We start from the raw sequence: 12760 nt of genomic DNA on the forward strand, positions 1-12760 counted from the left end.
ATGAACAAAAAAATTGCTTAGATCTTCAGTTTTAACTCATTTTTCCAATGTCTCTATTCAGCTATCATCTTCAGTACTGCTTTTTCTACTTCTTCACAAATCCCTTAGCAAAACTTAAAAGAAAATAATCCTCCTCAGTGTGGCTCATTGCCACCCATAGTTATCCCCAGGATTAATAGCATTTGTGATAACTGCAATAAATTGGACCATTTCATGTTTCCATGGCAGCCAAGTTGAAAGTAGCAATTTTTTCCCCAGGTTGGCTAAAGATACTCTTGCAGGTAGAAGATATAAACTAATATTGATTAAAAATTTTCATCTGTGTTGCACCAAAAAAATCTTTTCCTACATTTCTACTTCTCTGTGATAACTAGCTGGAGTGTAGGAGTATTTCATTAAAAAATAAATGGAGACAGAAGAACTTCCTATTCGAGTCTATCAGTGATTAAATGAATTTGACATTTTTATCTTGAATGAAAGTGAATTTCAAGTGCTACTGTGAAGAACTCTCACCAAGCATATAATTGGAGCTTGTCAAACAAAAACTTCCTTCTATTGCTGTTTAAAAAATAAAAATCAGGTCATCTTCTAAATTAAAGCAAAACTGAAACAAATGGCAAACAAAAATCAACAAAAAGACAGGATTTGTAACTAAAAGAAAGCTGCCTATTCTGTTTTTTATGTACAGAAATATTCTGAAAAGTGTACAAATGCCATAAATTTTTTTTCAAATCTGGCTGTTCTGTACAATCTCTATTCCTCTGTCACAGTATCCACTGGTCTCTCTTAGCTTATGCTGTGGTATTAAAGACCCTAAAAGTCAGTTGGTTTTGCAACAAACATGTAAAGTGCTTTCTTTCTGCATTAAAAATGACCTAAGAAATTTTTTTTGCCTATAAAGAGAAATTTTGGGGGTTACCTGTTGGAGGTTTAACAGGAGAAACCAAGAAAAAAAAATTATCAAAGCATTAAGTCAGTAATTAGATATCTGTGTTTACAGTACTATCCAGGTTTATGTGTAATCCCAACCCCTTTTTTTTGTGTCTGGTGTAAACAAGTGGGGTCCTGCAGCAGTGCAGGGCTGGATGAACAACAATAAAATGGTCCTCATCATAGCCAATAATTTGGCTTTTGATGCTACTCTAACCACAAACAGTGGTGTAAGGACGTTCTCATGCTTGCATGAGCTCTGCAGTGGCATTTTTCCATTGTCACAACTGTTTTTAAAAAAAAACAAACAAAATCTTTCTTGGCATTCAGTCAGTTTTACCTGACTATATTTGCATGCAATGATTTTGCCTCCATCTTTTATCACATATGCTGTAATATTATAGTGCTGGAGCTCAGGGTGTTTGTTTGTTTGAGCAGAAGACAAAAAAAATGCAAAAGCCAACTGATAGGGTAAAAAATGCACCCTTCATCCCACAGATCTGTGTCATATTATTATGTAGAGATCGTTGTTTTTTCTCTCCAACCCTTGAATTTATCATTTTCCTCTCTAGCTCTTTCCATCAATATCCATGGATTTTGTTTCCCTCTTCTCCTCCCATATTGCCATTTTAAACGTTTGTCCTGTGTTTGTATGGGAATTCTAGGAAGCACTCATGTAGTTTAGGATCCTCTGGGAACTTTTTAACATTGTGTGCTCCTGTTTGAAGGCTTAGCTGAAATCTTCCTGTCTGAGCTGCAGCTTCCTCAGCTGTATTTTTTCCAGGTTGTCTGACAAATGCTGTCCAGTAAATATATTCTCTTGCCTGCTGTGATGCAAAAATTACTTCCCTGCTTGTCTCCCTAGAAAATATTTTTTCTAAGAGAGTGGTAGTTGCTAGGATAGAGAAAGACTGCTGTATTTTGAACAGATTTTTTATTAAGTGTTTTAATAGGTTTGATGTTCCTTTGTTTCAGTCAAAGAAATGCCTCTGCAGTGGGTTTGGATGGCACATCTCACCTGGAAACTGTTGCTAAGTGAAACTTACTTTTCTTGGTGAATAATTTTTGTTGGAGCATCTATCAGTAAGAAAATGGGAAGCAGAATCACAGACAAGGAAGCAACAGGGCTGGGAATGGTGGGCTGTGAGTAGTGTGGATTTGTGTGAAGCACCAGTTTAATTTGTGGAGCCCATTTAAGGCTAATTCCATTATAAAGTTACATAGGTTCAGCTTTGATTTCTTTTTTCTCTTTTGGAGGGGGAAACTCTATTGGCTGTTTGTTCTTTATGTGGCATTATTTGGTGTGGGGTTTTCAACTGTTGTTTTCTTCATGGTTTTTTTTTAGCAATCTTTTCTTACCAACCATTTTAATTGAGCTCAAATTTCTTTACAAAGAAAATATGCTGATGATTTGATGGCCGCATGTGGGCACTGATTTGTGGATGAAAGACACAGCTTAAACCTGTGCATTAGGCATAAATAGCTGAAATATTGTAACAGGAACAGAATTTGGCATTAGAGTGCAACACAAAGATATCACCTGTCAGCAAACCAGAGATAGGCAGCCTGGGGTGGATATGGAGGAATTTGGTGAAAGGCCAGCTCTGAAAAAAAATAAATCTGACTGCCAGGACAGAAAATCAGAGGAACAGCTCACAGCAGCAGGGAAGAAGTGCACCAGGGGTGACCTGCTGTAAGGAGTGTCTGAGGTGACTGCCCTGAGGATGCTCCACACTGGAACTTTCTCATCTCCAGCCTCCCCCATGTGAGCTGACTGTAATTAGCTCCTGCCCATGCATGCCAGTGCTGCCTGCCTAACTCTCAGCTCATTCTGAAAGCTGCCAGGTGAGAAAGTGTGTAATTGCCTTCCCTCAAGAGGCAGCAGCTCCTCGAGTGTGAAGAATTCACACACACAAGTTTTTGAACTCTCAAGGAGGTTTTCTCAATTGTTTCTCCCCTTTTTCTTTGCTAGCACAGTGGTTACAGCTGGTCTGGGAGTGCAGCACTGCACTTCAGGATGGGAGTGAGAGGAAATCTCAGGATGGGTTGCAAAGTCATCACAGCCCCTTCTCAAAATGAGGGAAAGCAGAGTCTGTCTTCCTACTCTGACAGTATTCTGTTACCTTTCTGTCTTTTACAAAACCATCTCCTCTTTCAGGTCTCGTTCATTTTTGGAGATGAAGTGCCATCAAGAAGGTTCTTTCTTTTGCTGTCTGTCCCTGGTGCTCTCCAATGGTGCCCCAGACTTGTTGCAGGTTTGCAATCCTTTCTTTTTTCTGGCTTTCTGGAAGATGATAAGAGCCTACTGAATCAGCAAGGAAATTGGCTTTTCCATGCAGGCAACTCTGCCTTTGCTCAAGAGAATATTTCACAAGGAGATAGAAGGGCAATGCCTCAGCTCTGTAGACAGCAGAAAGCTGTGCAGCAGTACAGGACACAGGAATACACATCTCACAAAATTATCTGAGATTACAAGGCTCAGCAACTTTTCTTAAGAGTCTAAAAAATCCTTAGCTGTGACACGTAGCAGCCGTCCAAGCTGCACAGCATAATTATTTTCCCCCTTCTCAGTCTTCCTCTCCCAGCACATGATATGTTGTATTTGACACTTAGGAGGGAGAAGATACTCAGCAAAAATCTCACATTTTTGCTGTTTAGGGTATTTAAATCTTGAGCAAAGTTCTTTAGAATATTATTGTCAAAGATAGAATATTATTTAAGTGCAGAGAAGCATGAAACATGCATCCAATTTAGCATCTTGCTCAGAATGTGTTTTAAAGCCTCTGTAGCAAAAAGAAGTGAAGTTGAGGTGACAGAGCTCTTATAATCCACTGTATAAGCCAGTAAGAATAATTCTTACTGCATATGTATGAGAAAATTATTTTTAGGTGTCACTCAGCTTACTTAAGATGCTTAACAGAATATTTGAAGCCCAAAAACATCCCTGGCCAAAGAATTAAATAATATTTTCAAAATCTGTGTACAAAGAACTCACTGTCAGTATGGACTGAGACAGGAACCCTAATGCAAGAGCAGGGATGTTTACTCACCAGTAGCAGTGCATGAAAGAAAAAATATGCATTAGAGAAGGTGAAAAAAATAGTGATTAATTTGGCAGAAATTGTTAGCAAGGCCAAGTGCTAGCAAGACAAGAATTTTTCAAGAATTGTCTGGAAACACATGGACATTTTGATATTTTTTCCCAGCAGTTTGAGTAGTGTCTACCATGATGTATATCTCATGTGAAATCCAGAGCTCCAATTTTAATGTGCAGGAAATTATATGATATTACAATATAAACTTTCAGTTTGATGCTGCCTTTTATTCTTGAGAAAACCCAGGCTTAAAAAAAAAATACTGTCAATCTGGGAAAATTCTTTGCATGGTGCCTTTTTCAGGTATTGTACAGGAATACAGTGCACAAACATGATTTACTGCTAGAATCTGTGTTGATTTGCAATCACTTCAAAATTCAAGACAAAGGAGATTGGTTGGGGCTTTTTTGGTTTTGGTTTAGTTGTTTTTTTACTAGTTTGAATACACAAATAAATGGTTAGCTTGTATGCTTGAATCTGAGCCAATTCTGCATTTAATAATCAATTATGTTGTTCTTATTTTTCCCTGGGGGTGGTTTGCAGCATAAATAGGAGTAATTAAATCAAAACAGTAGTAACTAGAATGCTGTACAACTTATGAAGGAGTCCAAATGTCAAGTTTATATTTCTGTTTCACCCTACAAATAGGGTGTTGAAATGGTTGCAGAAGCAAATATTTTGAAAGTTTTGTACTCCCCTAGTAAATGAACAGGAGAAAATCAAGAAATATTCTAAGAAATCAGCTACATTATTTTGATTGTGCAGAGCTGTTTTAGGCATGCTGTAATTTTGTAAGTCAATGTACATTAAGAGAAGAGGAAGATTTTACTCACAACTTTAAGCAGAAATTCTGTAAGAGCTTTGACTTCTTGTGCTATGAAATGACCCACACCAACCAACTATTAATCAAGTATGTATTTTTGTAAAGAATCTGAGCCTTCATTGCAAGAGGACAGTTTGTCTTTTAAAAGTGTTAGTTTATTGCTCGATGGATAGATCTGATCCATGTGCTGTGTGGGAACCACAGTATGGACATGGGGTTCCATGTGGTCCATTAGGATCACACTATTCCAGCTTCCTCTCCCAATGGAATAAAATTCTGACTCTTAGCACTACCAGAAAACTGAAAAAATCAGATTTAACATGTATTTCTCAATGTTCATTTGGGTTTCCCACAGAACAGATAATTGTGTTGTGTTACATTTAAATTTGCAGATGTAGAAGAAAGTTTTCACATTTCAGAATAAGTGTGTTTCTAGTAATGGTTTCAGGAAGTGTGGGAAGAGGATCCACCTAGGAGATGTGTCTTGCCCACCATTTACATACCCAGCAAGGTGTGGATTAGCTGGCTAATAATTGCTAACAATTTGAGTAATTTAAAGCAGTGTGATAATACCTTCTGGAGGATTATATTAGGATTTTTACATGTAATGTATAATCCTAATATAATGTATTTGCATATATAATATATCCTAATAATATTATATTAGCATCTTTCTTTAGGATTACATTTAATATCCCCACCTTGGATTTAACTAAATAAGGAATAGCTGAATAGATTTACACCAGAGAAGCAGGGCAGGAAGCAATAACATGGGTGACCTTGCTGATGCAAGGCTCAGCGTGGTTATGAGCTGACCCCAGCCTGCTGCTGCTGTTATTTACAGCAATGTCCAGGGAGACAGAAACTGTCATTTGTGCCTTATTTTTCAGAGCTACAATCAGGTTTTCAGTTTAGGAAAATGATCACAGATGCACAAGTAGCATTTTCTTTTTGCTATTTCTCTAAAACCACTGCTCTCTAAGTATAACTGATTTTGAAGCCTTCAGTCAATTTCAATTTTCATTTTCATGACAAAAGCTCATTTAGTTTCAGTTGTCTCCTCTAAAGAAATGACTTGTTTGTTTAAGGACAAGGTCATCCTTCTCACAGTCAGGTGGGAATCTGTGGATGACTTCCCACTCTGGCCTTGGCTGTGACAACTGACCTTTATTTGGTCAAATATCAGTGAATGTTATGGTCTCCTACTTCTTACAGGAATTAAATTCCCTTCTCAGCTTCTGACAATTTCCATTTTGCCCACAGACTTGGTAGGTGTCCTAATAACCATGGAAAGAGTTGAGATAAAAGTATCAATGCCGCTAGTCCTATCACCCTTTTCTTTTTTGCATCTATTTGTCCTGTCAGGAATTTAAATTTACACTTTCTAGCTGTGTTTGCTGACTGTTTCCAGTGTAACCCAAAATGCAGTGAGTGATAGCTGGTTGTCTTGAGATGCAATGTGTAAAAGTCCACAACAGCTCTCAAGTGGAATGCTTTGTCACCTCCTAGGAAATGTCTGGAGAGGGTTAGGAGGGGCTGTGTGGCTTATGGAGAAGATTTGCTGTCACTCCAAGGCAAGCAGGGAACCTGCTTCAGTGCAGGCTCTGACCACAGCCAAGTTTAGGAAAGTAAATGAAAATATTCTGTTTTGTCATGCCTCCATCCTGAGCATTTCCCACTTTCCTGCATGCTCAGGATGAACAGGAGATGGCCAGCTTGTCTGGACATAAAGAGCTCATTGGAAACAGAAAACCACTATGTGTTTGGCTTCTGGGAGGTGAGTTAAATAATGTAGGAGATCTCTGCAGAAAGTAATGCCCACAATCTGGACAAAGCTGCTTCTGGCCAAGCACATGAACATGAACAGCCTGGGAAGCAGGTATTGGTCATCATTTATTGACTGATGCAGTCAGCTCACTAAATTTGATGTGGTTTGGATTCCAGGTTTCAGTAGGGCATAATGGCATTTTTTGAATGTGCTGTCTGTTGCACAAAAAATGAGAGGCAGAGGCTTTGACAGTGACATTTGCCAAAGAGAGGATTTGGATTAGAAAGGAGTGGTTAGGTATACCTTGACTGAAGCACTTGAAACCTGAGGGTTATTCAATTAATTTTTTGAGAGGCAGTACAAGGGAATAAATGCACTTTGACAAAGCATGGAGTTATCTCTCACAATCCAGTGCTACAGGACAAACAGACATTATTTTGGTGAGGGTGTTGTGTTTGGGTTTATGGTTGTTTTTTCAGGGGAACACCTATGCTCTTTTCCTTACTGGCAGTAAGGTGCCATCACAAGACAGGGTGCATCAGCAATATAGAGATTTTTCCTTACTATATATATATATGTAGGTTTTTTTTCATTGCCAATACTGTTTATACCTGGAATCAAGTTCTTTTTGTGTGTGATTTGGTACAGTTGACTTCAACAGGAAGCATGCTATTGTTATAAAGTACAAGTGGAAGAATGTTCTGTTATGTTTTCTTTTATTTGAGGTTTTGAGCTACTTTTATTTTGGTGGGGTGAGTGGGAAGAATTCTAATGTGTTAATTCAGATCCATTAGAGAGAAGGAGCCTGCCCTTGTAAATCTAAGACTGATTAACAGTGGGTATTTTTCTTCTTGCACTTAGGCATCAGGGAAACACCATTTTCTACTTGAGAAATTGCACCTGTAATTGAAGTGTGGCAGTGCTGCTCAACTCTTGGCATTTCTAGAAAAAAAAAAAAAAAGAAGCTCCAAATTCAAAGGTTTATCTACCACAAACCAAAATTTATGAAGCAAACTGTAACACACAAATAATTCCTAGAAATTTGACTAGAATGGCTTAACCAGAGAATTAAATAAAAATCCCACCCTTGAAACTGCCTCCACCACTCCTCCATCATGCCAACATGACCAAAGTGGAATCACAGCATGGTTTGGGTTAAAGGGACATTAAAGATGAGCTGGTTTCAAGCCACCTGCTGTGTTCTAGGGCACCTTTCTCTAGAGCAGGTTGCTCAGAGCCCCATCCAGGCTGGCTCTGAAGTGTGCTCTCTTCCTGAAGTGTTATTTTAAACCAGATGAAGAACCCAGGGCAGCGCTCCTGTGTTCTTTTTGTACCTGTGGGGGAGTGAGGACAGAGCCAGGGATTTGGGACTGCCCTGCCTAAAGGGGTTTAGGAACCTGAGGGTGCCTCCAAGGGTGAGGGAAACCAGCCAGGGAAATCTGCTCAGGAAGAGGGCAGTGGAAAACAATGCCTTATATTCTTTCTCTCAGACAGTGAAGACGTACATTTGTGAAATCTGGCATTCTAAGACTCTAAAATGGAGAAGGTAATTTTATTTATTGCTTTTTTTATTATATCCCACACAGAAGATGACTGCAGGCAGACACTTGTTGCTGAAGCTGCTCATTGGAATTTCAGGAGCTGGTATCAAATCAGGGTTTATTCTCAGGCTGTATAGTACATTTTTCTTTACTTAAAGAGAATGACAAGTTATTTTGCAGGCTTATTTTTTGGCATCAGCTGTTACAAATTCTCTGCAGGATTATCTCTGTTTGTAGAGAATTTCCTGGCAGGACATGACTGGCAAAAAAAAAAGACAGCTAATGTAGTGCTAAACAAACTTAGCAGTCAGCATACCCAGAGCATGGCACTTTGAAACCTGCGCACATTCTCAATATTACAGTGGCTTCTAGCTTGATATATCTAGTTATAACAAGATAAAGGCAAAACCCAACCACTGATCAAAAAAAAAAAAAAAAAGCGGTTTTATTCTTTTTAATTGGTGAAGTTTGGAAATTAAAGGAAATGCATCAGATATCAGTGACCACTGGAAAAAGCCAAACAAACAAACCAACCAACCAAGAAAAGAATTCATCTAACATTCTCTACTTCCTTGATATGTCTGTATGGGGGCATATCTATATCTATATCTATATATCTATATCTATATCTATATCTATATCATCTCTATCTCTATCTATATCTATGCATGTATGTATGTATATATGTCTGTATTTGAGTGACCTTCATTGAAAAGGAAATCATTGCACTATTGAACTGGAATATTTAGGAGAATTACCTTGCATAATAGTGAAGGCAGTAAATGTGTTTACTGCTCTGTTTTGTTTCCCCATTCCTGCCCGTGTTCCGAGGCACAGCAAAGAGCATTTCTTCTGTAGCAAACAGAAAATGTAGACAGATTTGTGGCCCTGTGGTCTTGTGGAGTGGGAAGTTTTCCCTGCTGTAGTTAACAGCTCCCTTGAAAGGATGTGAGGTGCTACAACACTGCTTTTATAAAAATAATGAACCAAGAAGTCAAGGCAAACAATGCCGAGCATCACTGATGGCCTTTGCAGAGCCACACTGCTGTGTCTCTGCAGCCTCCAGGGGGAAGGCATTGTAAAAACCCATTTATTTTTATTTCCAGTGATGTGATACTGTAGAAACTTGGAAGCCCAGGCTAGATTCACCTCCTCTGGGTGCTGCCTTGTGGCTGTGGCAATGAGCAGAGGCCCAGGAAGGAGAAGGGCAGGAGCTGAGGGACTCACAGAGAGGCCTCCTCTTCCTCAGGAGGACCTGCTGGGCTGCTCTGTTCGTTTTCTTCATAGACACCTAGATGATTTGCAGCTTTTCAAAGTCCAGGCTTTTGCTGTCCTGCATGAAAATGCTTCCTCCATGAGCACAAAGTCTTTTGAAACTACCAATTCAACCTTTCTAATGTTTTTTAATCAATACCTGAAATTTATGTCTTATATTATCTAAATATAGAGTTTGGGATATAGCTCACCCTCTGTTTTCAAAATCCTTGCTTTTTCTACTTTGTAAGTAACAGAAAAGAGCCATTTTGGTAATTAGAGTACCCTGGGCTCTTCCTGTGACAGATTTCATCTTCTGGAGTGTAAAAGAGAGATTGACTTGTGTTTTGGGGAGAGGAGGAGGAGTACTTCAGCCATTTCATAGAAACACTTTAAGAGTTCATCCCATGTCCGTTTTCCCATTCCTGCACATTTCAGTAGCACTGAGGGGTCCCATCTATGGGTTACCTCAGGTGGTTTTCCCTTTGTTTGCCTCCCATTGTTTGCTTATTAACTGTAGTTAAATATGGATTATGGAAATAAGATAGGAATAGGTAAGTGTCTTACCAGAAATTATTGAAGAAATTAAAGAGATTTTTTAAATCTTCCCTGAAAAAAATAAGAGTTCTCAAATGGCTCTTCATCCAGGGATCTTAGAGCTTGTCAGGAATAAATGTTTATTTTCAGACACTGAGCAACTGAAGGCCAGAAATGCAGTTAAAATCCCTTCCAGAGAGTAAAAAAATGTCTTAAAAACCACGAGTCACTGATTCAGGTGCCCCCCTCCACCGTCTGCCACTAAAGGCAGTGAGTGATGCTTTGGAACCAGAAGTTTTTAGAGGAGTATGGAACACACATGCAGAGACAGAAAATATTTTGCTTTTCCCTTTGAATATCTGATTTTTATATTTTGGGACTGTATTAATATTAGACTGCATTTGGGATGGCCTGCAAACTTGCTCTGCTCTCTGGATCTCTGCTGAGAATTTTGGTGAGAATGCCAATTTTTATTTGGAGTTTTGTTTGTGATCTGCATACCTGCCTGTCAGGAAATTAATTGGAACAGCTTGGGCTTACAGGGATTGAACTGAGGGAGAAATACAATCTGTCTATTTCAATCAGTGCTTAAGTCATATTTTTTGATTTGTACGAGGAATTGATCGTATAAAGTCCAGATTCTGAATTCATTGAGAATGACATTTATGGGTTTCACTGGCAGCAGCTCAGGCTCTATTTCTGCACATCACAAACAGGGGTGTGTGAGTGCAGGCTAACACAGAATTCAACAGAAGGTTACTTCTACAATGTTTCCTCTACTGTTTTCCCTAAGAGAAAGCGGTTTTTTAGAGACTTGACAGCCCTGAAGTCCTGGGGCCTACAGGGCATCCTTTAAGGAAAACAGTATCTTGTACTTTTCTTGGTTTTGTAGTTTTTTTTAATCTATGGGTAGGTTAGCTCCTGGAAACCATCTGTGTTTGCAGCTTTGCCACAGCATTTGCTTTTAACTAAAAAAAAATATTCAGCAGAAGTTGGAGCATTCTCTTATCTTTGTTTATTCCTTGTTTTGCTTTTGTCTTTGCTCCTGTGTACGGGAATATGCTTTTGGAGCTGGGGCTGAAGCAGCAAGCATTTCACAGTCCACCTTCTGTTTTATGAACCACCAGCAGCCCATGAACTACAGGCTCAAAAACATTTCAGTGCACTGGGCTGGAGCCCTCTCCCTGTTTAACCATGCAGAGCAGCAGGATACCATTTTGGCCTGATGTCTGGAACTGGAGAGAAATAAAGGGAGAGATTTGACTGACCATATCTGCTGGTGTGCCATGAGTCCTGATTTCTTGGCTGGTGGGGAATAGGCAGCTCATTTCCTGCACAATGGGAACTGAGGTGTTTATTGGAAGGTACACACGCTGCTCTGTGTGTCCTTGTGGCCTTTTCCATATGTTTTATCCAGGTTTTGATCCCTAAGCAGTGAGGATTATTTTATAACTAAGTTCCCAGACCTGGTTATTTGTTAGGAGTATTCATTTTCTGATTCCCTTTATTTAAAGCATTCTGAATACAGGTGCAGCTCTCTGGAATTTTAATTCTTTTCTTTGTGAGCTGGTTATTTTCCCAAATCACTGAGATTCAGAGAATGTTCCTAGGGTTTGACATAATCAGTTGCTGCTACTACAATATGTACCTTTCTGGTACTATTTTTCAAATTATATTACTGAATTTCCAGGAGAGTCATTTCAGTCCAAGATCTATTTTCAGTGCTCAGAAAGGATGAAGGTTTCTAACTCTGTAGTTGTGAAGAGATCACAGTGCAAATGAAAGCAAAAGCAAAAGAGATCTCCCTTAGGGAGAGACTTGGGGAAATTAGCCAAGGTTCAGGAGCTTTCAAATCTAAGGAAATCCTCAGCAGGGAAAACCTGAGGATCAGAATGGTAAAAATAGGACAGATGGTGTTCCTTGTCAAAACCCTGGGAAGCTGTGGATTTCCTAAGTGTCTGAGCTCTGGTTATTACTCTCCTCTGTGCCTGGCAGCATGTCACGCTCCCCTGATCCATAACTAGAAATCACAACCCATCTGAGAGGCTGTGGCCCTCCAGTAGCAGGAAAACTGACTGGATTTCCTTGGACAAAACCCAGCTCATTCAGCTGGTCATGCCCTTGGAAATCACAAAGATAGTTATCCATCTGCAGGAGCAGTCCGTGGAGCAGGAGCTTAGGACGTTGTCACCTACAGTCACATAATGTAGAGTCAATCCTTGCTGTTCCCATGTTTTATATTCTGGAAGAGAATTGGGAAGTGTCATTATCTAGCCAAGATGGAATCAACTGAAATATATTTAGATTTGATCCTGGCTTACTGAACCTTGTACTGATGAGGTCACTAAAGAGCTGCCTGAAGTACAGTGGTTTCTCTTTTTTGATGTCTTTCCAGGTGGACAAATATCAAAATCGATGACTGAATATGGGATCAAGCTTCAGTGGAGGGAAGACAGACTGTATTAATATGGGTGCCATGCATGAGAAAAATATTACAGAATAATGAAGGTAAATGCAAAAACTGCTGAGGTGGGCACAGGTTTGTTGTCTCTTATGCTTTTTTCCACTGTACATAAATTCTGTTATCAGTCCTGCCTGGTAAGATAGCAAAGATGGAGACGTGAAGAGCTTAGTGTGGTAACAGAATCAAGAGCAGGAGACTTTAACCCATGAGAAAATTAAGTTTTTCCTGTTGTTTTCTCACAATTCTTATTATTGACATACACATGAGCTGCTTCTATCAAAGGATTAAATCAAAGACTTAGAGGCTAATTCTCTCAGCTTTACTCAATCAGTCAGTTTGATTTATTGT

The 12760-nt window shown here is 39.2% G+C and overlaps 1 long non-coding RNA gene across 2 annotated transcripts; it reads left to right on the forward strand.

Annotated features, from left to right (window-relative positions):
• The first annotated feature begins 529 nt into the window (after positions 1-529).
• Positions 530-12396, forward strand: LOC113459774 (uncharacterized). Of its 2 annotated transcripts, none has more exons than XR_003381308.2 (3): positions 530-2073; positions 3089-3185; positions 12344-12396. It is a non-coding gene; the product is annotated as an uncharacterized LOC113459774 (long non-coding RNA). The 2 variants fall into 2 exon arrangements; XR_012578028.1 differs by having other exon boundaries at positions 530-1984.
• Positions 12397-12760: the final 364 nt, after the last annotated feature.

This window comes from Zonotrichia albicollis, chromosome 2 (assembly GCF_047830755.1).
Source record: "Zonotrichia albicollis isolate bZonAlb1 chromosome 2, bZonAlb1.hap1, whole genome shotgun sequence".
NCBI lineage: Eukaryota > Metazoa > Chordata > Aves > Passeriformes > Passerellidae > Zonotrichia > Zonotrichia albicollis.